A 22,191-nucleotide genomic window follows, 5' to 3' on the forward strand; every position below is an offset into this window, starting at 1 on the left:
TATGCATTTTGTTTCTAATAATAGAAAGGGTATAGAAAGGATAATAAAATACAGGAAAATACATTCATAATTATTAAGGTATTCAATATTGCTTTAAATTTAACTAGAAATTAACAAATTGCAAAACATCGGAAACCATCGAATATCGATGTTTCTCTGGCGATGTATTTTAGCCTTGATGTTCTTTTCTCCGATGCATCGAAACATCGATGTATCGATGTTACTGCTCAAAATTTGCATCCCTAGTTCCTATAGGGTTGCCATCTGTCTCAAAAATTATAATACCCGAAATGTTCGTTGGATTATCAGAAATGGGGTGTCAAATAAAATGGCTCGGCTCTTAGATGTAGAGTTCGAAATTTCAAACTTTGGTATCGATACTGAGTACTCATTCTGGCATTGAGCTCATGGTATCGATAATCTAAAAGTATCAGGGAAAAAGTATCGATACTACTCAGTATCGGACTCATTAAAATACGTTTTTTGGGATACTAAAATTATTTTATTCTTCAATCATATCTAGTTATTTCCTGAAATTAAAACAATAAAATTTTAAATTTTTGATTTTTATTTCATTGCAGATCTTACTTTCACGTTAGAGGTAATTTTAACGTTAAATGTACATATATACATATATATATATATCTGTGTTCATATGGAATAGTAGCTTATGTCGAAAGGCGGGCTTTAGTATAATGCGGCATTCGCAGCATACGATTGCGAACGACTCACTGGCTCCGAGCCGTTGAAGAACTTGCAAGAAATAGTTCCTATACTAGCAAGTCAATATTCTTATTAAGTCTCATCAAAAAATTCCTTTTCGTTTAAGGGATGAAGGGAAGTTTCTCGCCATAGGCTACTATTCCATACAAACACAAATATACTTTCACGAATTTCAAATTTTATTAAGAATTTTTGTAAAGTTTGTGGGTATGCATTTTTGTAGCCTATTAAATTTTGTATAATAAGGTGCAAGTTTGAATTAAAAGTCAACGGTAGTAGGCTATACGTAATGTTGAATAGATTAAAATACCCAAAAAGTTTCTAAAAATTCTCCATTCTCGTGAACTTTGCGTAAAGTTTTATGGCCTTATTGATAAAAAGTAAAAAAGGTTTATAAACAGAAAAATGTATGAAAGTGCCATTTTATTAAGCTCTTTATACCTACTTTATTTTTTTTATGAAAAAGGCCATTAAACTTTAACTTATTTGGTTTATGTTATGAAACAGATTACACGAAATTTCAGTTTATTTTAAGAGATGGGCAAAATTGAATGATAGTAATCCATATAAGCAAACAAAATTGGGTTGCCAAAGGAAGAACAAATTTAAAAATGGTGTTTTTTTAAAAAGTATTCGATACTACGAGTACTTTGCAAAGTATCGAGTGAAATCACCAAATAAGGTATCGAGTATTAAAGTACTCATTTTTATACCCTATAGTATCGTTCAAACCCTACTTAGATGCTCAATAACGTATTACTTTTTAAGTAGGGTTGCCACCTATTTAAAAATGACTATTTCATTCGAACATGGTATGAATACAAAAAGTGAGATGTGAAGTGAAAAGGCTTGGCCTCCAGATGTTCAATAATCTATAATTTTTTGAGTAAGGTTACCACTTTTCTAAAAATAATAAGATTTTCAATGTTCATTGGACTGAGGTATCAAGTGAAATAAGCTTTTATTTTTTAATGGGGCTGCCACCTATTTAAAAATTGATAACTAACATATAATACTTGAAGGCGCTCTCTCTTCAAAATAGTTTTTTTTTGTTAGGTGCTGTATTCAAACAAGCGTAAGGAGCTGATGCTTTTTTTGTTTGCATATGTGAGCATGTATGTACATTAGGATGGTCCAAAAACAGTAAAGTCAGAATTGTAATGCTCTCACCCCCTAAGATTGTTCTGTATCGAAAAAATTATACCCCTAATTTTTTATTTTTGTCGCTCAAAGCGCTCTAAGTTTTCCATGTATTTTTATATGGGAAAAATAGTTTTTTTTGTAGAAATGGTATAGAATTCTTGAAAGTCAATATTTTTCGATCGGAAAACTCTGGTTCTCTTCAGGAGACTTTCAACAATAATTCCCAATTGTTTATTTAACCATTTTTTAGTACTAACGATTTTTCATTGGTCGCCCCATTGCATTTTTCGGGGTTTTTGTGGGTTTTTGGCAGACCTATAAATTATAGTTGCAATGAAAAAAATGGTTAAATAAAAAATTGGGTATTATTATTGGGAATCTCCTGCAGATAAGCAGAGTTTTCTGGTAGAAAAGTATTGATTTTTAAGTATTCTATACCACTTCTACGAAGTTGTTTTTTTCCCCATATAAAATACATGGAAAATTTTGGGTGCTTTGAGCGACCTCTAAATATTTTTTAATTTCAAAATAAAAAATAGGGGTATGCTCTTTTCGATATAGAACAATCCTAGGGAGTGATGCATTAAAATTCCGACCTTACTTATTTTGGACCACCCTAATGTACATACAGCCACTATAATTGTTCTTAAGTGTTCAGTCAAAAATATTTGAAACACAAAATTCAAATAAAATACGCTTACTTCCATGTTTTTGTTTAGTTTCGTCGCGTATTTCTGTCCTCTTCTCTCCCTCGCTAATTTGAGTATATGTATGTACAGCTATACATAGTATAAAGAAAAGGCGAGATATATTTTAACCACGCTACTGAACGGATTAAGACAAGATTTTTTATGTATATAATAAACGAAGTACATGATGACATATGATTTTTTTCTCCAAATACGTAAATGTACATTCATATGCATACACTCAGCGCGTGGCGAAGCCTCGCGCATCCGTGGCCGGCTAGTATTACATACATGCAAAACAAAAACTTTGGTAATTTGAATTTGCATACATAAAGGATATACATGAATTTGTTTTCGTATACATAATATACAAATAAAATTTTAATAAATTCCTTTTTATGCTTGAAACAAAATTTTATGCTTTAGATACGTCCCGATTTCGCCCACAGAAATCTAGTCGGCACAATTATCACACATTTTTCCGGCCGATAAAAAACACGTCAGCTAGTCGAAAACCAAATAGTGTTGAGCAGAAATCTAAAATTTACGGTTCGGTGACGGTCGCGAGACTGATAGAACTGATTCGTGACGGCGCAGGCTCAGTGAGAATTGTGGCTCTTAATTTTCTGGTAACCACGATTGAGAGAAATAGAGACTGCGCCAATCGCGGTACCGCTAAACCGCTCTTTGTGATTTTGACAGAATGAGCTGTGTGCGTGACGTCATATTGGTGCAATTGTTGAATGTGAGCATACGAAAAAAACAAAATAACAATTTTAATATTTGTGCGTTAATATTTCTGCGTGGTTTTTTAAGCAATTACTGAGACATTAAAAGGCAAAATGAAGTGTGAAGTGGCAAAGTGTAATAGTGAAAACCAAAGGAAAGCGTGAAATATAAGTTTTTTTTTTCGTTTCCTACGGACGCAAACCTGGCGAAAAAGTGGAAGCAGTTCTTCCGGGGAGGACATGAATTAGACACCAAATCGAGCTTTGTGCTATGTGTGTGAGCTATGAGCTTCTACATGGAACTATGTTGGCCTTTAATTGGTGAATTGTAGTAGTTATATTTCCATGGTGAAAGCAGACAGTTGCTGGTTTAGTTTGCTGGCAATGGCATACATACAAAAGCGGTTTCTACAGTAAATAGATACATGAACTTCACTACCACGCTCATGTGCTAAAAATCGTACTTACCTAAAGGGCTACATGTCCAAAATTATTGCTACGTGTTCCTAATTAATCAATCTTTGTATATTTATTGATTCCTGCAAAATTGGGTCATGTAATATTAAAATTAACACATTTTTCTGCATTGTTTACATATTTTTATATGCGTTTTGGCATTTCTCTCTCGTAATTGCACCAAGATGACGTCACGCAAAAATTACGCTCAAAAATTCTCTCTCATTGGCGCAATCTTGTATTCTATCATTCTTGTCTGGTAACGATATTTTTTTTTACTGATAAAGGGTGAACACACCAAAACTGCGACACTTTGGGAAGCTTATATCTTACCCAAAACGAATTCAATATTTTCAAAATCAAATACCATAAGCTGACCATGACGTTAGTTGGACGTAGAAGAAATTTCATTTGAATTTGATTCCTAGTTGAGTTAAAAATGGCAACCGACTTAGAAACGAGACAAACCATTTTGCACGAGTTTATAAATGATCCGGCCTTAAGTACACGTAAAATTGATAAAAATTAAAGATTGCACTATTCGACAGTTTGTAGGGTTTGCACTATTCAATCGACTGCAATCCACCCAATAGCCCAGAGCCACGTCCTATTGGGGAATATTGGTCAACTGTCAAAGGAATCTTGAAGAAAACAGGTGAAACAGTGAAAAATATTGAAGAGTGCAAAACAAAGTAGTTGTGCGCATCGCGTAAAGTCGATGATGCCGTCGTGCAGAACATGATGGCGCGTGTGCGATGAAAATACCGATCACTTGCATATGGAGCAAATAATAACTAATATTTTACCATTTTAATAACATCTAAACTTCCAAGTTATATAATACAAAAAAAAAAAATTTCAAAGTCTTCTAGTTTGTTCTGGTGGCAGCCAGATAGGTAGACCATGTGGACCGATCTACTCGAAAAAAAATTATTTATGGTCTGATTTACTTGAAATTCGATACATGTATTATTGATATATGTACTAATGTATGTACTAGCAGACCCGGCGAACTTCGTCCCGCCCAAAATTGAATTTATTTTATTGAAACTTTTCGGTCCAACATTTTCACCAAGAATTCACGTTTACGATTTTTATTGGCACATATATCTGCTTAGATTATGGTTTAGTGGTCATTTGCCGCTTTAAATAACCTAAGGAAAGTGTTATATCCGTGGAGAAGTTCTTCAAATTCTCCAACTGTGCAGCATTTCATAGCACGGTTATTCGCAAAACGAAATAAATTTGAAGATTTTTTTCCTCTTAACTTCCTGGCGGCAATGACCCGGTTCTATAGTGAATGTCCTAAAAGCTTTACAGTATAGTTGGTGGCAATTTTAAAATAGGTGCGAAACATGTTCTACAGAAATGCAACATACATATACTTATTTCAGACGAAATACCTTACAAGTTTGAACGCATAATAATATTGAAAAATCACATCCATTGGGCCAATCGCAACGCAGGAGCGTTCGATATACCCAATGGTGCAACAGATCGCTTTAATCTGACCTTCACGGCCCCTTTTCTCACTTGGCTATTTTTAGTAATTGCTCGACTTCAGCACCACTTGGCAGCACGTTTTTGTGGAGATACCAATGAAAGGGGTGAGTCTTTACTAAACTTTATATTAATAAGTAATTTAGATATAGCTAACCGGGGTGAGGAACCAACTTATATTGGCCCTACCTCGAAGAACGTCCTTGACATAACACTCCACTCTAGTGGGGGAATCGGAGTACAGAATTGGGAGGTGCTTAGTACACCCTCGTTCTCTGACCATAGGTATGTAGGATTTCAGGTAAAATTCTCAGCCCGTACAAAAAGCGAAACCTTCAGAAATCACAGGAATACAAACTGGGAATTGTATGAAAGGGTACTGAGGAAGAATTTAACCAAGTATAGGGTAAGTGACTCCCACTCTGAATTGAAGAAACTGGTAGTCTCACTTACCAACACTCTAAATAAAGCTTATCGCATCGCATGCCCTCCGCTACATGCCAAGCGAGGTTCAAAGCCACCTTGGTGGAACAGGGGGCTCGCAGCACTTAGCAAAAATGTTAGGGAACTCTTCAAACTGGCCAAGGTAGCCGGTGACGAGTTCTGCTGGATGGAATACAAGGAAGTACTTAAGGAATACAAGAAAGAGATTCATAAATGCAAGCGGGAGTCGTGGAAGAGCTTCTACGGCGAATTAGAAAAAACAACCGAGGTAGCCAGGCTAAGGAAATTGCTATCCAAGAACCCGACTACTCCAAGGTTACTACGTAAAAAATGTGGAGAGTGGACTGGAAGCAGTGAGGACTCGCTGGAAGACCTAGTCAACACACACTTTCCGGGGTGTACAGACAGCATAGATCTGCAACTTCTAGGAGATAGCGTGGAAAATGTCCCCCCGGACATCATAACGGAAGAAAAAATACGGTGGGCAATCGATGGCTTCGGGCCGTTTAAGTCCCCAGGCACAGACGGTATCTTTCCAGCCATGATGCAAAAAATTTCCGCAGTGCTGACACCATACTTGAAAACAATATACGAGGGATGTTAAAGACTAAACTATGTGCCTGTCCTTTGGAGAGAGGCGAGGGTCGTATTCATACCGAAGGCGGGCAAGGGAAATCCCCTCTATTCGAAAGAGTACAGACCAATTAGTCTAACCTCATTCCTTCTAAAGACGCTCGAAAAGATTCTGGACGCCTACATTAGGGATAAGCTGCCGTCGGCCAGCATATCAAAGGCGCAGCATGCCTACACGAAGGGTAGATCCACTGAGACTGCACTTCACTCACTAACCGCGGTAATAGAAAAAGCTCTGGAGCATAAAGAATATGCCCTAGGGATCTTTCTGGACATAAGTGGGGCATTTAATAATGTCTCCTATGAGGCAATAATGGAAAGCCTAGAAGCAGCCCAGGTAGAGTCTGCCATCCTACTATGGATAAAAAGCCTGCTGAGCTGCAGGAAAATTAAGGCGGAGTGGAACGAAGCCAGGTTGCTCAGACTAGCGCATAGAGGAACTCCTCAGGGTGGTGTTCTGTCACCACTCCTGTGGCTACTCGTAGCGAATGAGCTTCTGGGAAAATTCGAAGGGAAAGCACCCAGACTAATTGCCTATGCGGACGACATAGCTATAGTTGTTACGGGGAAATTCCTAGACACCATCAGTAACGTAATGGAAAGCGCTCTAAGGGTCGTACATCGATGGGCGACAACAGTCAACTTAGAGGTAAATGCTGACAAAACGGATGCGGTACTGTTCACAAGAAGGTACAAAATCCCCGCGTGGAAACCCCCGAGGCTCAACGGGGCGGAGCTATCAATCAAGAATCACACCAAGTACCTGGGAGTAATTTTGGACAGCAAACTGATGTGGAAGCTAAATGTGGAGGAAAGGGTGAAAAGGCCAGTGGTACCCTTTACGCATGTAAAAGGATGCTGGGTACCACATAGGGCCTATCCCCTGGCCTCATGCATTGGTGTTACACAGCGGTAGTTAAGCCGATATTGCTCTACGGCGCGATTACAGCGGCCCGCTGCACTGTGCATAACAGGAGCGCTAAGGACCAATCCAACGGCGGCACTTGAAAGGCTACTTGACCTACCACCAATCGACATCGCGGTGGAGAGCACTGCAGCGAAATCCGCCACGAGATTGATGGCCTTAGGTGAATTCTCCGCAAGAACCTTCGGGCACAGCTCGATATGCAGGGGGATGGAGGACAAAATAGACCACATACCCCCACGCTTCATCTGGGAAAGAAGGTTTAAAGCTACGGTTAAGGAGGGCGGATGGCGCATGAGCACGCGACCCGCCAGCAGATCGTATAACATCTACACGGATGGATCAAAAATGGCTGATGGAGGGGGCGCCGGAGTCTATTGCGCCGAGCTAGACCTTAGGCAACCCTTCAAGCTTCCAGAGTACTGCAGTATTTTCCAGGCGGAAGTCTTCGCTGTAGGGAAAGCTGCTGAGATAGCTAGCAACGCAGGAAATTATATAAAAAATATCAATATATATGTCGATAGCCAGGCGGCAATTAAGGCCATAATCTCACATCGTATTGCGTCAGAAAATGTCCTTAGAAGCAGGGAAGCAGTAGACAGGGCGGCCGAGAGTAAACGGCTGCATATATACTGGGTTCCAGGCCACAAGGGCATTTTAGGCAACGAAATAGCTGATGAGATTGCCAAAAGTGCCATCCGTCTTGCTAGCGAACCAGTACGGGAAATACAAAAGTCGCTAAAAAACGATCTATAATGAAATTTCCGAAAGAGCTGGGTGCCGGATCAGGGGGAGATGGAACGCATTAGCGACATGCAAAACCACCAAGATCATGTGCAATAGCAGCAAAGGAAACACCCATTTCTTGCTTACACGGTCACGTAGGGATTGCAGGACAGTTGTCGGCCTAATGACGGGCCACAACCTACTGGCATCCCACGCAAGCAGAATGGGCATTAGTAACAGTGACGCATGCAGGAAGTGCAGGGAGGAAGGCATGAGTGAGACGTTAGAACACCTCCTCTGTTTCTGTCCGGCCTTAGCTAGAAATCGTCTTAGTTATCTCGGAGCTTCGCAGTTTAAAGGACTAGAGGAGGTTTCAAAACTGGATATTAAGGCACTCTTGAACTTCGCAAAAAAGCGTTGACGTCCTATACGACGACTACTTTAGATCGCAGTAAAACGGACCTCCATCTGGCACTACAAAGGACCAACGGGTCTAATTAAGGCGCATCAGCCGGCCAGTGTAACCTAACCTAACCTAAGTTTAATTGTGGATTGTTGTTTAAATGCCATTTAGGCTTCATTCGGTTTCACATCAACTTTGTTTAAATATGCCAAACAATTGGCAGCACTGCTGCTTATTCCTTGAAATTGTTGTTGCCTTTGCATGTTTGTTTATATTTTCTGCTGAACAGCTGATTGTTTTAGGTGGGATTTGGTGGGATTGTTTAAACAACCTACCAATCAATCTTGGTTGTTTGGTATAAACACGGGGTTGCATATCTCATATTTAAATAGCAAAATTAGCCATTTAAGTGCAGACTAAATGTATGATCTGAAAAGGAATAATGGAAATTAATCAACAATCTCTACTTAAGTAGGCCATCTTACACATTCTTTTAGGCTTTCAACACATACTCCTATAATAGTTATCTGCCCTTTCGCTAGTTTTTTGAATGCATGCAAAAAACGAGTTAGGCATCATGTTATCCAAAATGTGCGTGTTGATCTTTTCACGAATGAAGGGACCTAAAATTCTAGGTCGCCTCCGAACGGCAGAAGTACACTCGGAGGTTTGAAAATGCGACGACCGCAGATCGGGAATTGCGTAGAGCAACATTTGCTGGAATTTTATGTGGGATCTGGAGTCTTCCTAAAATACATTTGAAAATTTTATTGAAATAGTAACTCTTCTGACTATGAATTTTTGAGGAAAATTATCCTTTTTGACTATTTTAATAAAAATATTTAGCAAAACGAAGAAAAGTTTAACATTTTAACAGTCAGGAAAAACTTGAGCAATTTTGCTTAAATTTAAGCAAAACGGCAACGCTGGTGTGAGGTGATCTTCCACAATTGTGGTATGAAGCGCCGACCACTGAATTAGGTACACTAACACATGCTCACTTTTAGCTCACGCTTGTTTGTGGTAGTGCCCACCTCTGGTTATGGTCAAAAATGTGAACAATCCCTGCAAAAAATTGTGCGACTAATCTCTAAAGAGAGTATTCCGAGATTACTCTCAATCGGGTACAATTGGGCATTAATTAGTCCCAACTAGTCTCATACGGGTACTAATGGAGGTCAATTAGTCTCGACTCATCCCTTGTGGGTATAATTGGAGATCAATTAGTCCCCAACACATCTCTAACGGGTAATATTAACGATTTAATGATATGTACGCTCTTAGTCAATGAAATTTCATGTGCGGCGTTGGCACATAAAGAGAGTATTCGCCTAACAAAACTGAGCACCCCGGTTCGAATCTCGGCTGGCGAAAATTTTTATTTTTATTTTTTAAAAGTGACTAATTAGTCTCTTCATAGGACATGCCCAAACAAAAGCGATCAGTACATTCCATATAAAGAGATCAAAAGTGGTATTAGTCGCATGCTCCTTTGCGATTGCTCCCGGAGTCATCCCGGATTAGTCCCATTTTTTTTCAGGGATATATTTACCCATATAATACTAAAAAGAAGAAACAAAAGCAAATACAACTTCCACATGTAACAAAAAACCACAAAGAGAAGGTCTAAATATAAGAAAAGACCACAACAAATAAGAGTTTCACACATAAGAAAAACAATAACAAATGAAACAATTATTTTTCTGATCCTGTCGCATTTAACTACGGATGATTTATGAAATATTTATTACAATTTGGAAATCAGGTTACAATTTGGACATGAGGTTTAAGAAAGCTTCATGGAAAATATTTTCGAAGACGGTTAGCAGGTGTTTAAAAATTTTAATTCGATTAAATTGATGAAATAAATAACATATTATTACAATATGGGTATCAAACTAAAGCGGGTTAAGCAAGCTTAATTTTAAATTTTTTTTAAGAGTGTTGCCATCTGTTTAAAAAATTTAATCCAATTAACATGATAAGGTAAATAAAATGTCGCAAAAAGGGTGTCAAAAGAAACGGCTTACGAAAGCTTAGCTGGGAAATTATTTTTAAAGAGGGTTGCCACCTATTTGAAAATTTTAATTCAATTAAATTTAAAACATTTATTACATATTAGACTTTTGGTATCATACGAAAGGTATCTAAGAAATCTTCGGCTTATAAACATTTTTCGTTTTCACCAATTTTAAATGTTAAGATTAAATATTACGGGATGAGTACCATACGAAAGGTGTTTGAAAAATGTTTGGCAGAATGAAAATAAAATTTACAAGCTCGTTGATTCAGATATTTTGCAAAAGGGTTGACACTGGTATTAATTTTTATACTTAGGGTTTGAGTAAATAGAGTTGAAATACAAATTTTAAAGTGTTTACGAAAAGTAAAGCACTGAAAAATTCTTTGATGGATGTTAATTGTTGTCAACAATTTTTTTCAATACGGTTGAATCAATTATCTTTTTAACATAAACATGGCACAGTATGCCCCGCAAGTTACAAAGGCTGACAATTTTCGTACATACCTATTTCATACTTAATCAACATTTTACTGTTGCATTTAATTGGAGGTAACAAAATCAATAAAAAAATATCGACAACAAAACCGATAAAAATATCGATAACGAAATTGATTATTATATCGATAAGTTCCGAATATATCGATAGCAAAACGAAAGCATCGATAAAAATATCAATAACAAGATCGATAAAAATATGGATAGCAAAATCGATAAAAACATAGATAAAAAAATCGACAAAAATATCGATAACAAAATCGATAAAAATAGCGATATAATAATTTTACTTCAAACAAATTAAAAATACACTACTTGTATAACAGATTTTAAAACGTAATGCTCGCAATATAAGAGCGAACATTATATCATATTTTGTCTATTGACAGAGGAGAACATTTGAAATTAAAAAAATTACGCCAAAAATGTGCCTTTTTAAAACTAAAATGAAACGTTTTAGAATATTGTTCCTACAAATTGTAGAGCGACAAAATTTCCAACCAGAAAAGTAAAACGAAGCACGTCTAAAATAAAAATGAAAATTTCGTTTCTGTCAATTAAACATAAGAATGGTTTAAAGCGAGAACGTTTAGTATTAGAATTTTCAAAGCTACTTATAAAACTGAAATACTTTTCATCTGTTTGTATTATTTGTCAAAAAAATTTTGTGTAGATGATTCCAGCTACATTCATACATATGTATGTATGTAAAGCATTCGCTTCTTCAGCAAAAGGGTGCGGAAATATGATATCGTTACGCCACTTAATGAAGGGAACGTTGATTAGAGAAAAGCTTTGGTAAGACTTGCTTACAAAAATAAATTCTAATCCATTATTTAATAATAATTGTAATTGTATATTACAGGATCTAACCAGCGTTAATCAAAATTATCAAGGCCCGTGGAGGAAAAGCCAGAATATGTACATATCTTTCCGTTATTAAGTTTTGTAACTAATTAATACATATGTAAGTATGTCTACATATGTACGCATATCAATAAATGTATGACAATGTATAATTTTAAATATCAAATGACTTTGTGTTTTAATCAAAATAGAAATTCAAAATCATATTTGGAAACGCATACATATTTTGGAATATAAAATAAACATTTTAGAATCTCATCTGAATATGAGAATTTTCAATTATCAAACGATCGTTTTAAAAAGCGATTTGAAAATGTTAATTTTAAAAACTAAAACATACATTTTAGAATATGAATTGGCGATGTTTTTTTCTCAAAACTAAAATAAATATTGTAGGTGCAAAACCTGGGTGAAAACGTTTTTAAAAATAAAACGTTCCATACACATTTGAAAACGTAAATTTCTCTGTGTAACCTTGTTTATACCTACGCAAGAACCGCATTAACAAAAAAACCAATTTGACTCAACACATATTTCTTTCGAGCGTTTATAGCTGTGTCTTTACAGCGCACTCGCTGAAACCGTATTCAAAAGTATACAAAATTTCTTGTTTTATTTCGATATTTCTTTAATAATTAATTTAATAACCGAAATGGAAGCGAACAATAATTCAAATTTATTTTAATAATAATTCAAATTTAAAGAAAGTCTATTTTCACTTCGCGTCAAATTCGTGAGGTGTTTATACCTGTTTTCTAACCGATGTGAGAAATAAAAAAGCGATTTGAAATCAAATTCGAGTCAATACACTTTTGAAATTCAGAGCGTATTGAAATTTAGTTTATGCATCCGTCTTGAATCACAGCGAAGTGGATCAAAGCGCTTTATGTGTCCGCATAAACATATCTATATCCTTTTCTTTTAATCTTTCTTCCTCTTTCAAGCTGTGACAGACGGCATATATTCTGGCACCCATATGCGCATAATAATTTTACCCTTACAGACGGCAGTAATGCGGATAAACGAGCCGCAAGGTCGTGGGTTCGAGTCCCACGGCCGGTCGAATTTTCATTTATTTCATTTTCATTCTTTTTTTTATAAGTTCTATATTTTTTCAAGGTTGCTTTCAGTTAGTTGTTGTTGACTTTGTAATAAAATTCAACTCTAAAAATTAAATTAGCTAATAGTAAAATAAAAAATGTGATATAAAATAAAGCAAATGAAAATAAAATAAGGTAAAATTAAATATATAAATCAAATTAAATAAAAAAATATAAATTAAATAATGAAAACAAAAAATTCTTTCCAATAGCTCCAACCGAGGATCGAACCTGGCAGCTACAGGCTTGTAGCACCTGAGTCTCACCACTCGGCTACCGCGGACGCCAAATTCGCCTGCTTTGTTTGCTTACTTGTACAAAAGACAACAGTTGGCCGTTTTTTACCAGTGTTGTCATCGAAAATTCTCCGAATCCGAGTTAAATCCCAAAAATTTGGCGTGTTTCTTCGGCTGCTGATGCGCATTTTAGAGAGGAAAATGCATGAGTTAAAGCAAATAATGGCTGTTTATGCAAATAAGCGAGCCCGTTTGTCAACCGTATAAAGTGTTTAAATTTACCTTGATCTTCATTTTTGCCTTTAACTTTACGCATCATTGTTTTTGTTTTTATTTTTACCTTTGCCTTTGCCTTTATCCTTTTCGTCATCTATGTACGTACTCACCTTTACTTTGCCATTTCCTTTGAATTTGCCAATTTAGTCCCAACCAACCAACCGCCACTAAAGAAGTTCCACTTCAAAAAGGTGGCAACTCTCTTCAAATGCCTCAAAATAGTGATTCTTAAAACTCTTCACATTTTAAAATACCCTTTAACTAGTCTAGGTATAGGTATATATTTTGATTAAATTCGAGTTTTCAAACAGGTGGAAACCCTCTTTCAAATATTGTAAACCTACAACCTTCCTATACATCTTTCATTTGACACCCATTGTGAGACATGTTTCCATTTCTTAATTCCCCAAATTAAATTCCAATGTAACTAGGCAACCCTCCTTCAGGCAGTTTCGAGAACCACTGTAAAAACAATTTCGGTTTATACCCATAATGAATTAATTCATGTAACTTATGAAATAATTAAAGCTAGATTTTTAACAGGCGGCAACCTCTTTAATTCGACACCTCAATTTTGAAAATCGAACAACCGCTGCAGATCTGATGGCATTCAAATTATATATATATATGTATATAGACTGGCAACGGAAAAAATATATCTCCTGCATAATAGTTATCAGGCAACGTGAAAAAACATTGGGCAATAACTGCTATCAGACAACGTAAAATATAAACGTTGGGAGATAACCGTTATAAGGCAACGTAAAAAATAAACGTTGGTCAATAACCGTTATCAGGCAACGTAAAAAATAAACGTTATGAAATAAGTCTTATCGGCAACGGAAAAAATATTTCTCATCTACTAACTGTTATGAAACAACGTTTTCGTTAAATTTCAGAATTCGGGCAACGTTTTCAATTTGTAAATTCGAGATAACAGTTATTTTTGGTCCCTGCTTTAAAATTATACCTTTATTGTAATATGTGGTTTACTTTATCAATTAAATGTAGTTAAATTTTCAAACAGGTGGCAACCCTCTTCAAACATATTTTTGGCTGTAAGCCTTCTTAAAAATGTAAAGTTTGATACCCACATTTCAATATTTCATTTATTTTATCAATTTAACTGAGTTAAAATTTTCGAATAGGTGGCGATTCTCAAAAATATTTCCAGCAGTTATCTCCCTTAAACCTCTTTAATTAAATATCTATGGCACGTATTCATAGTCCAGCCACTAAGTCGAAACTAATAAAGTTGCAACTTGAATTTAAGTACTAACTTAAAATTCACTTCTATTCATAGTCGCATTTCAGTCTTCCACTAAGTAGTTTTAACTTATTTTACGATATAGCAAAACGAGTGTGAAAATGTATCGATTTTTCTTTACGATATTTTGGAAAAAATGACATTTTTATTAAATAATGTCAAGTTTGATCATCCGTTTATGTAATTTTTACTTGCACTGCATGTTCATGCAAATGATTAAGGTATCATTTTCTTGTTAATTGTGTGAAATAGCCAAAACAACCGCAGGGATGTGAAGAAGATGTTTATCGGAAGCATGCTGTGAAACAAACAAATACATATCTACATGTTATGTACTAATTTACTTTAAAAGAACTAGCGTGAAATTGAGTTATTATTTGAGCATTTATCTAAATCATTCCAATTATAAAATTGTGATGTAGCTTCATTCGAATTGTAATACACATTTAATTTCATCTACCGATTTAAATGGATCGCTCTTTGTAAATTTTAATTGGACATCATTCAATATTATCAAAATCACGCTCTACGAACTTAATTCTTACATATTTCGTCTTTTAGCCTTAATTTAATAAAATACTTCTTCCTAGTTACGACTTAATTGCAGCTGCAGCCGAAACTAAATTTTAAGTTGGTACTTAGCCAGAAAAGTCGAAACTAAAGCGACTATGAATAGCTTTAGTTGTAACTTAGGATAGTTTCGACTTAGTTGTGAACTTAATATGGCTATGAATATGCGCCTATGTTGCAATATATAATTTATTTTATCAATTAAGATAAGTAAGTTTCAAACAGGTGGCAACCCTCCTAAAAAATATTTTCGACGGTTTGATACCCGCAATGCAATATTTCCACGTTCATGCTCCTGAACCACGGACTATCGATTTAAATTTAAAATAAATAATTCCTAAAAGTTTCCAATTAATGGACGAAGTAACCTTAAAAATTAAATTATGTGGCTATATATTCCTTAAGGTTGCTTAGTTACGACTTTATTATTTTACACGCTGTATATCAGATACAATGATATTTTGCTTTACAATGTCGTTAATAACCAAGCGACTTAAAATAAGTCTATTATTTCCTTGTATTTGCTGACACAAGACAGGTAAATGTGCTTTTTCAGATTGAAAATCCTTATTTAAATTGCTAATGGCACAGGTTTACAAAAAAAAAAGAGTTTCTGCATATTGAACCAAACCTCATGTCAGGTTCGAGGTCATTTGAAGGTCAACTAAGGAAAAATTCCAGTGTTTGATAATGCGATTTATTACTGCCTCCAATGACAGCCATCTTGTTTATGATATGCCTAACATTTTATAAGCCATTACACAACAGAATTCCTGAAACTTTTTTAGTTCATTAGTTCGTTTCGGACTATGTGAAAAAAGGAATATACATTACTGCAAGGACCATAAACTTCGGATGGCAGTTATACAAGCATATGCTGCACATGCAACAACTTGGTGCAATTACGAGAGAGAAATGCCAAAACGCATATAAAAATATGTAAGCAATGCAGAAAAATGTGTTAATTTTAATATTACATGGCCCAATTTTGCAGGAATCAATAAATATACAAAGATTGATTAATTAGGAACACGTAGCAATAATTTTGGACTTTAGATAAGTACGATTTTTAGCACATGAAAAAATGGAATGTATTAACAGTGTTTGCAATTTCATGTAGACCAAAAGGAAGGTGTGCAGCAAAGTGAATTTTTGGACTTGCCATTTTAAAAAGCCATGCAGAGTGCATATCTATATTTGTGGACGGTAGCCAACTACCATAAACTCCACAGCTGTTGACTCTACAGCTTTTATTTGATGACTATTGTAACATTTCCGAGAGGATGCATGAACGTGGCTTTTTTGGAAGCAAATATTCTATGTAAGTAAAACATAATTTAAGCTGAACTTTTAAATGTATAATAATTTGGCCACTGTTTTGTATTAGGTACGTAACAGCGCGCTAAGATGCCGTTTGAATTAGCGCCTGGCGACCTTCTCCACTGCTGCATTACCTCATACCAGCACTAAAAGAATCAGGGTACTAACAAAAATAAGTAGGTAGTGAAGTTCATGTATCTATTTACTGTAGAAACTGCTTTTGTATGTATGCCATTGCCAGAAAACTAAACCAGCAACTGTCTACATTCACCATGGAAATATACCTACTACAATTCACCAATTAAAGGCCAACATAGTTCCATGTAGAAGCTCATAGCTCACACACATAGCACAAAGCTCGATTTGGTGGCTAATGCATGTCCTCCCCGGCAGAACCGCTTCCACTTTTACGCCAGGTTTGCGTCCGTAGGAAACGAAAAAAAAACTTATATAGCACGCTTTCCTTTGGTTTTCACTATTACACTTTGCCACTGCACACTTCATTTTGCCTTTTAATGTCTCAATAATTGTTAAAACCACGCAGAAATATTAACGCACGAATATTAAAATTGTTATTTGGTTTTTTTCGTATGCTCACATTCCACAATTGCACTAAGATGACGTCACGCACACAGCTCATTCTGTCAAAATCACAAAGAGCGGATTAGCGGTAACGCGATTGGCGCAGTCTCTATTTCTATCAATCGTGATGCGCATGTGATGCAAGAATGATAGAATACAAGATTGCGCCGATTGCAGCAGAATTCGTGAGAGTAATTTTAGCGTGACGTCATCGTAGAGTTGACAACTGAGAGCGGCGAAAATGAAGGCGACTAGTGATGTGCTGAATTGTCCCCAATACTCGGTACCCAATTCTTAAAAAAGATTTCGGTACCCTATACTTCCTTTTCGGTATCCGATACCGATTATTTACATTAAACCCTCGCCATTATATGCATTTCAGGTTTAGAAAAAACTTTCATTACTAATTTATATGATATCGGCTAAAACACTTGAACTTATCGCCACAGAAAAATATTATTTTATCAGTTTTAACCTTAGTATCGACTAAGGCCAAGGTTCAAGAAAAATACTTTGACGGAATAAGAAGCCTTTCAGTGGAGAGATTCTGTAGCCAGTTAGCGACAAGTTTCGGATCGATATCGCACTTGTTGACTTACAAATATTTGATATCAAACGTCGACAAAACCGATACCGATTCGAAAATTGTCGTTAACTGGTTACAGAATCTGTCCCAGGCCTACAAAAATGATATCGTCCGATTCAGCTGGAACAAAATGCTTCAAACAAGTAAGGGTTTCTCTGTATTATGGCTTCGAACCGACATATATACATCTTTCATTTGAATCAGTAAAAAAGCTCTATTGGCTCTTACATTCGGGTTTTGTTAGGCGTTTTTTCCATATTTTTGGCCTATGTGCGCTTTTATTTGAAACCTAAATGTTTCGGTACCGAGTATCGAGAGTATTAGGTACTTAAAAGTATTGACTCAGCACATCACTACTGCTGTCTGCTCTACTATGACGTCACTAAAACAGCTGATTCTGTCAAAATCACTGAGAGCCGAGTAGCGGTATCGTCATCGGCGCCACCTCTGTATTCTCTCCACCGTGCATGTGATGTAATGAGCAGAGATGGGCACTACCCCAAACAAGAATGTGTTAGTGTGACAAGAACATTTCATGTAGAAGGTATCGAACTCACTTTTTTTACTTCGATTGGAGGCCGCTTAGCCAGCTATATCACTGGCACCGTCCGTTGGAAGCCCTATTAGGTTTTTTAATGGCACATTTGCTTAAGAAAAAAAATCTTTTATTGCCTTTTCTACTTTTTCTAGCTGCAGCATTGCGATATATCGATCATCATACCATGCAATTAAAACCATGACATTTGATGTTGAAACATCGGTTGTTTCAACCACGATCAACGACAACCGAGTTTTTCTTAACACAGATTAAATTTTGTCATTCGCCTTATTTCCTAACACGGACGCAATTTGTGTCGATTTGGCAACATTCAGACAACAAAAGCGGCAAATAATACATCAGTAGAAAGGGCAAGATGAGTGTGTTACAGAACATTACTAAAATTAGTTAAGTCCGCTGGACCTTTTCAATGGTCTGTTTTTCTTGGGACATATGCGATTCTGTTTGTAGCTGATTTCTTTTCTTTTCAATGTTTTGATTATGAATATTTTTCTTTTCATGGTTTCGTAAGTGCGTAAGATGACTGAGTAGTGATTTATCGCACGCAATGCAATGTGGTTTTCTATTTCGTTCCCCGAACCAAGAAAAAGTAGCGGCCCACTCTTGACGGAATTGTTTATTGGGTTTCTCGCAACATTGTGCATCAGATTCGTCACTAAGTGTATGAAATAGTGTATAGTGCACCTATTATCAGTGATCGGACTTATTAAAATTCTGTGTGGTAGAATCTGGAAAAAAAAATGTGGTAGATTTAGAAAAAATGTGGTAGATCTCAGGTTTTGGAACAAACTTTTTACAAGAATTAAAAAAAATCTGCATGGTTTCACCTAAACTGACAACTTTTTAATTCGAATCTCTAGAAACAACTTTTAAATTGGTTTTTGCCGAGTTTGACAATTCTCAACGCCTTAAAAACTTAAGATGCACTGTAATGTGCTAATACTTTCACAAAAATCGCCGATTTTTATTATAATTATAAGCTTTTATTTAACTTGGTCATCCCGCGGAAATCGCGGAAATTTCCAATCGATTTTAAAGTAACTTCCCGACAAGTTAGAAACTTGAAATTTTCAGCATAGTGCAATGCAATTTAAAATATAAATAAATTCCCTATATGGTCCAGGGGTCTTGATTCAAAGGCGGTCAAAAAATAGTAACATCTATGGCTAACAGAGCGTAATTTGCCAAAGAACGTAAAACCACTATAAAATTGTTAAAGCTGAAGGCGGTAGTGTAGCAAAGCAATTTGTGGCAAATTCTAGATATCAACCTATTCTAGATATGAACATCGTTGTAGGCATCATATCAAAGAGATAGGATTAGAAGACCCACGATGTCGCCCCGCCAGAAGAAGTTAAATATTGCGCCTAAATATAGGTAAAAGCGTAGGTACGCTACAGCGGAACGGACGACACGCCATTTCTTTAAATGAAATTAACTGCTGCTATATGTACATACGTATGTTTATTCAAAACGTAAGAAAACAACATTTCGCTTGCATAGTCTTCTGTTCTCTTTCATTGCAAGTTGAATTATTTTAATATCTATTGCAAAATTTTGTACATATAATAAAATAACACTTTTTAATATACAACGCTTTCACAAATGGACTAAAAATTAGAAAATAAAATAATGAAAAAAAAATTTTTTTCAAAAACAAGCTTTTATTTACAAAAGTTTTTTTAGCAAGAAAATTTTGTCAAAACTGCACTAAAATTAATAAAATAAAATAAGTTAAGATCTCGTTAAAGTTACTAAAAGCCATTTAGTGAAAGGAGTTATTCAGACTCTAATGAAAATTACTAACAATTTGTACTAATTTATTTCGTTTTTAAAAAAGCTTGGCGGCGAACTCAGCGTACATGCATAATTGGTTAGGTATGTATATGTATGTATGCAGATATTTAAATGCCGGTTGCTATTCGCTCGACAACTTTTTTAATAACGAAGTAAATTAGTACAAATTGTTAGCAATTTTCATTAGAGCCTGAATAACTCCTTTCACTAAATGGCTTTTAGTAACTTTAACTAGACCTTAAATTAAAAAAGCTTTTGTAAATAAAAGCTTGTTTTTAAAAAATATTTTTTTTTACATTATTTTATTCACATTTTCTTTATTGAGAAAATTCGCTGTTTGACAGTTTCTTTTCTACTCCCATTCGGCTTTGTTTACTTTTACTTGAGAAATGTCATCATCACCACCGGGAATGCGAAATCTTGTATACTATCATTCTTGTTATTAGGGACACGAATTTCGATACGATATGATACCATATCGATATTTTTGCCATTCGATACCGATACTTTTTACTCGAAAGTTTTCAAACGATATTTTTCGGAATCGAGTACCAGAACCCTTGTATCGTATCGAATCGTAAATGTACATTACAAAGTTAATGATACACTTGTATGACAAAATATTAGAAAACAAAATGAAAACGTCAAAATTTAAAACTCTGGGAATTGGGCAATACCATTTGTACAAAACTTTTTGTAGTAATATTTGAAATATTTAAAGCATATATGTAATACTCCTATATTGGCAGTAAGAGCTAGTACCGTCCGAAAACACTACAGTACAGATATATCAAAAAACACGTACGAAAGAAAAGGAACACATACGTTTATAAATAAACATGTACACAACACATTTACAAAAATGGCCCTCAAGTACACAATGCATTGACAAAAACAGTACTAGACTGTCTCGCTTTGATTTCGGAATGCTTACACATTGAGAAGTTAGCTTACTGCCAATATAGAAGTATTACATATATGATTTAAAGTTAATTTTCCAAATTCCAAAATCTAAAAATCTGTCCTGCTTTTTTTATCAGGCGAAGTATCTGTCGTGACGCTACCTTACTAAAATTTCTATTGAAAGTTTTGTTGTCAACATTGTTTTTAAACAAATTTTTAACGCAAATAAAACGTGAATTTTAGCCTTAGCTAGGATTCCATTTCCTGCACATCTATGTCATACTATACACATTACTTACATTGCAATTTCTATGTAAAGAAATATGGATATATGTCGCGCTTTAAAGCGCAGAAATGTGTACTATCTTAGGTTGGTATGTGGCGCGCCTTCAGTGATGTATTTATTAAAGTGCATATTGTTAATTCTTTAATAGAAAATGAGACCAATATCCAGATTTAATTTTTTGAAATTTGTAACGATATTTGGACTATCGAGTATTTTTATTACGGTATTAATGGGACCTGATATTTTTACAACGATACTTTAAATGAGTACTATATCGATACTTTCGGTTCGATATCGTGTCCTTACTTGTTATAACATAGTGTTTAGTCCTGGACAATTTTTGCTCTTAAAATTAAACAAATAAAGAAAATCATATGGAACCAAATTATAACTACTCAAAAATGCGAATATGTGGTAGATTTCAGACCTTGTGTGGTAGATGTGGTGGATGCTCCAAAAAGTGGTAGATCTACCACAATGTGGTAGAAGTCCGATCACTGCCTATTATACATATATGTATACTTATACCTGATTTTCACTAGTAATTTACAATGCAATGTTACCTGGAACTTGAACTTTCAATTCGGGTCGGTTCAAGATCCACTTTTTTCATACGCTTCACAAATCTAAAAAAATAAGTTAATTACTCGTATCTATATTTAAAATATAAAGGAAAGTATTTCGAGCTTGCATTATGCTAATCCATAAGCAGAAGCGCGCTTACAGATGTTTAGTGATGTGAAAAATTTAGGGATGGGAGCTGACAAACTACTGAAAGCTTACCAGATTTCGCTTAATTGATTGCTTCAAAAATACAATGTGTATGAACTCTGGCGACGCTTGCTAGTTATAACAGAATAAACCTTCCGACACGGCATCACAGGTAATTTCCTACAGAATGCTAGGAATAAAATTATGTGTATTGGCCTTAAGGCAGCGAAGAATTATCAAAGA

The 22,191-nt window shown here is 35.4% G+C and overlaps 1 long non-coding RNA gene across 1 annotated transcript; it reads left to right on the forward strand.

The window, feature by feature from the left end:
* Window positions 1-583: 583 nt before the first annotated feature.
* LOC118745111 lies at window positions 584-11,821 on the forward strand. The gene is made up of 3 exons (XR_004993614.1): window positions 584-601; window positions 11,562-11,686; window positions 11,754-11,821. It is a non-coding gene; the product is annotated as an uncharacterized LOC118745111 (long non-coding RNA).
* Window positions 11,822-22,191: the final 10,370 nt, after the last annotated feature.

This window comes from Rhagoletis pomonella, unplaced genomic scaffold (assembly GCF_013731165.1).
Source record: "Rhagoletis pomonella isolate Grant_MI unplaced genomic scaffold, Rhpom_1.0 Rhpom_scaffold_00008, whole genome shotgun sequence".
Lineage (NCBI taxonomy): Eukaryota > Metazoa > Arthropoda > Insecta > Diptera > Tephritidae > Rhagoletis > Rhagoletis pomonella.